Genomic DNA, 4,828 nt, shown 5'->3' with positions numbered 1-4,828 from the left:
TACTTAGAAGGCTGAGGCAGAAGGATTGCTGGAGCCCAGCAGGTCGAGGCTGCGGTGGCCCGGAGTGTGCCACTGCACTCCAGTCTGGGTGACAGAGTGAGACTCCAACTCAATATATATACATAAAATAGAAATGTGGTGTACAACTGAGTGTTAACTACATAAGTAGGCTGCATGCAGGTGAAGTTTGGGCTTCTAACTAGCCCTCACTCTTCCTGGTAGTGGACTAGGTACCCTTTGAGTTGTCATGTACTCCACTTCCTCCCTCCCTCCCAACCCTGGCAGTGTCCAGCAACTGCCGATCCCTCCTTTGTGCTAATGTGACTAATGTTCAGGGCTTACTTATGAGTGAGAATGTATGGTACTTAGTTATTTGTTTCTGTGATAGTTCACTTAGTATGATGGCCTCCAACTCCATCCAATTTGCTGTGAAGTCCACGATTTTGTTGTTCTTTATGGCTGCATAGTATTCCATCATGTATATGTACCACTTTTTCTTTATCCAGTCCACTTTTGATAGGCAGTGAGACTGGTTCCATGTTTTTGATATTGTGACTAGTATGGCAGTAAGCATGCATGTGCAGGTGTCTTTTTTGTAGAGACATTAGGCTATAAATGTAATTCAGTACATTAACTGATGTAAAATCAAGAACCACACGATTATATCATTAGATGCAGAAAAAGCATTTGACAAAATCCAGCATCCTTTCTTGCTAAAAACCCTGGAACACCTAGGCATAGAAGGAACATTCCTCCAAACAGTAAGAGCCATCTGTGATAAATGCACAGCCAACATTTTGCTCAATGGGCACAAGCCGAAAGCATTCCTCCTAAGAATGGGAACAAGACAAAGATGCTCACTCTCTCCCCTCCTGTTCATCCTAGTGCTGGAAGTCCTTGCAAGAGCAATCAGACAAGAGAAGGAAATCAGACATATCCATATAGGAAAAGAGGAAGTTGAGCTACTCCTCTTTGCAGATGACATGGTCCTGTACCTTGAAAACTCTAGGGAGTCTGTCAAGAATCTACTCCCACTGATAAATGACTTTGGTAAAGTTTTGGGTTATAAAATCATTGTGTGCTCACCATTTCTTTTATTGGTTTCCAAATTTTAAAACCAGAGCATGCTTTTTATTTCCTTTAAGGTGTTAATATATGTGTGTAACTATTTTTTTCATTTACTTATATTCTTTTTTTATTTTTTTGTGCTGGTGTCTCACTCTGTCACCCAGGCTGGAGAGCAGTGGCATGATCATGACTCACTGCAGCCTCAAATTCCTGGACTCAGGCAATCCTTTTGTCCCAGCTTCCCAGAATGCTAGGACTACAGATGTGAGCCACCGTGGCTGACCATTTACCTATATTCGTATGAGTTATTTTTTCCATGAGAAGGTAAGCACCAGGAAGGCAGAGGATCTCATCTTACTTGCTGTTTTTTTTTTTTTTAGTTGGAGTCTCCTCTGTCACCCAGACTGGAGTTCAGTGGCCGCTCCCAGCCACCGCAGCCTCGACCTGCTGGGCTCTGGTGATCCTTCTGCCACAGCCTTCCAAGTAGCTGGAACTACAGGTGCGCGCTACCACACCTAGCTAATTTTTTTGATTTATTGTAGAGATGAGGTCTCACCAAGTTGGGCCACTGAGTCTGGCTACCTGCTGTTTTCTTTGACATCCTGGAGGAACACAGAAAGTGTCCATCAAACGTTTCATAAATGAATGAACAGATGATATTTAAAGGTGTGGGGAATGAACAGATGATATTTAAACTAGGGAAAGCAGTGAGTTGGCTCAATCAACTGTGTCCAAACACCCACAGGACTCTATTGACTGACAAAATAATACCATCTAGCATGTATTGAGCATCTTCTAATTGCCAGCACGTTTATATGCACAATGCCATAAAGCAGATGCTGTTATTAACAGTTTCCCCATTTGCCGATAGAGGCCTAGAAAAAGTCAGTACGTTTCACCGAGGTCACACAGCCAGAAAGTGGCTAGGCCAGGATTTGAATCTGTCTCTGTTCAATGTGAGTGAATGTCTTGAGCCATGAAGCCATCCCGACTTCTATACAAGGCTTCCCTTGTCTATTAATCTGTGTCTAAGAACCCAAAGAGAAATTGATTGCTTGCATTGCCAACAGATATCTGCTGAAAAAAAAAAAGAAAAACATGTTTCCAGACAACTCAACTGAAGTGGTATCATGGAGTCTCCAAGCCAGATAATTAGTAGGATTCACCTGAACCTGCCACCTCCAGCCCTTCTCTTAAGCTCTCCGTGTTCATCATCAATGCCACTGGGAACCCTTCCTGGGAGACATATCAGAGATGAACACAGAGTCTTGACTGGTATTAAGTAGCCCATGGGATACCAGTCAGCACAATCTGCTGCTAAAGTCTTCTGTCTAACAATCCCTGGGAAGCCAATTCCAAGTTTTCTTGTGAACAAGTCACGAGGTTTTCAGTGACACCTGGGGACTTATTAAAAGTTGATGCACAATTTCCCTCTCCACTTCATTTGTGCAGATTAAAGAGTCCCTCGGGATCTGCCACAGAGCCTCAGGCTGATGAGGTTTGACCCATAGCTCAGGGCTAAGGTGGAGACAGAAACTCGACTTCACCTCACTCCAGGGGAAAGGTACTCAAAGAGTATTCCTCTTAGCTTCAAGTCCAAACTCAGGCAGCTTGAATGGCAGCAAGAGACATAGGTAGGAATTGGAGGTGGCCCTCCCTCACCGCAACACACAAGAGTGCCAGAGCTCCAAACAGCCAAATGCTCCAGAAAGTACCATGGCACCTTTGCCAGCAGAACCAAAGCATGCAACACACTTGGTGCCGAGCGTGGCCCCTTTTAGCATTCCATGCTGTCAGCACAGATGGAAGGGACGGTCTCCCGAGCTCTGAAGCAGTGTAAGGGGAAGCTTCTACTTCCTCCATTGCAATGCTTGCCACTTTGTTGCATGAATGACTTGTTCAATGCTCTTTCCCCCAAGGCTTCCCTTGTCTATTAACCTGTGTCAGTTAGGACCACATTGGACTTGTTCAACATCGTGCTGTCTCCACCTGACTCAGTAAATACTTGCTGAGAAAATAACCACATGACTTTCTTATTGCAATCCTGTGGGGAATCTATGAGTTGCAAAATTCTGCTGAACTATGGGTGACTATTCCCTGGTTTATCTGAAATTTATTTTTCAGGTATGATTGACATCATCTGTGCCCACCTGTCCTTGTGTGTGCATCATAGACAATATCTCCTGTGTAGATAGTGTCACTTGGGGCTGTTAGGATCATGGGGAAATATCTTTTTTTAAATTTTTATTACAGAGATATGGGGTACAAATCAGGATTAGCTACACAAATAGGCTTCATGCAGGTGAAGTTTTAGCCTTCAACTGGTCCTTCAACCCTCCTGCCTGTCAAAAGATGACTGGATATAAAAGGTCTTTTGAAATCAATCTCTGCCTGGTATTTTAGGCTCCTTGAGTCACTCCTTAGCCCTTGCTGTCCACGCTTTTATATATTTTAAATTCTTACTGTGTGCCAGGGACTGAGCAAAACACTTAAGATGTGTGATCCTATTTAAGCCTCAGCACATTATTATTCATGCCTCCTTGCAGAGGGACTAAGCATGGCTTGGATGGGTGAAGCAGCCTCTCATGTGTCCTCCCAGCTCAGACTCCCTAGGGACCCTGTGCTCCTAACCCCCAGACCTTTCCACCCCCTTTCCACCCCAGGCATGGTCACCACATTGAGGCTAAACCACAGCGCCACATCTGGGTTCATCCTCATCTTCTCCACCTTCCTGCAGAAGCTGCTGCCCGCCTTCTTCCTGCTGTTCCTGCTGATGTATCTGTTCATGCTGCTGGGCAACCTGATCATCTTGGCCACCGTCCGGAGTGAGCGCAGTCTCCACACACCCAAGTACCTCCCCCTGTGTGCCCTCTCCACCTCTGAGATCCTCTACACCATGGCCATCATCCCATGCATGCTGGCTGACCTGCTCTCCACCTAGTATTCCATTGCCTTCCTGGCCTGTGCCAGCCAGATGTTCTCCTTCATATTTGGCTTCACCCATTCCTTCCTTCTCACTGTCATGGGCTATGACTGCTACGTGGCCATCTGCCACCCCCCTACTACGTGCTGAGTGCCCGGAACTGTGCCTGCCTGGTGGACTGGTTCTGGTCTGGTGGCTCAGTGGTGGGGCTGGTGGTGACCATGGCCTTTTTCCAACTCACCTTCTGTGGACCCTATGAGATCCAGCATTTCTTATGTCATGTGCCACCTCTGTTAAAGTTGGCATGTGGAAGTAATGTTCCAGTTGTGGCCCTGGGCATGGGCTCGGTGTGCATCACAGCCCTGCTAAGCTGCTTCCTCCTCATCCTCCTCCCCTATGTGCTCATCATGGCCACCATCTTGAAATTCCCATCACCAGAAGGTTGGTGCAAGGCTTTCGCTACCTTTGCATCTCACCTTATTGTGGTCATTGTGACTATGGCTTTGCCTCTGTCATCTGTCTGAAGCCCAAGGGTCCCCACTCTCAGGAAGGTGACACCCTGATGGCTGCCACCTACACAGTCTTCACACCCTTCCTCAGCCCCATCATCTTTAGCCTCAGGAATAAGGAACTGAAAGTGGCCATGAAGAAGACCTTCTTCAACAAACTCTATTCCTCGGGCACCTGAGTAGTCAATATGGAGGTGTTGGCAGAATATGGTAGGGGGATGCCCATATCCTCGTTTGTACAGTGGGGTTAAAGATGCTACCTTGTAAGACTGGCGTACAGACCTGTGAATATGACAATACCCATCACAGAGTAAGTTTTCAATAAATG

The 4,828-nt window shown here is 46.1% G+C and overlaps 1 pseudogene; it reads left to right on the top strand.

Moving 5' to 3' along the window:
• Positions 1 to 3,625: 3,625 nt before the first annotated feature.
• Positions 3,626 to 4,679, top strand: LOC103254723 (annotated as a pseudogene).
• Positions 4,680 to 4,828: the final 149 nt, after the last annotated feature.

This window comes from Carlito syrichta, unplaced genomic scaffold, assembly GCF_000164805.1.
Source record: "Carlito syrichta isolate Samal-C Ts95f unplaced genomic scaffold, Tarsius_syrichta-2.0.1 Scaffold287387, whole genome shotgun sequence".
Lineage (NCBI taxonomy): Eukaryota > Metazoa > Chordata > Mammalia > Primates > Tarsiidae > Carlito > Carlito syrichta.
This window is presented reverse-complemented; position numbering and strand designations above follow the sequence as displayed.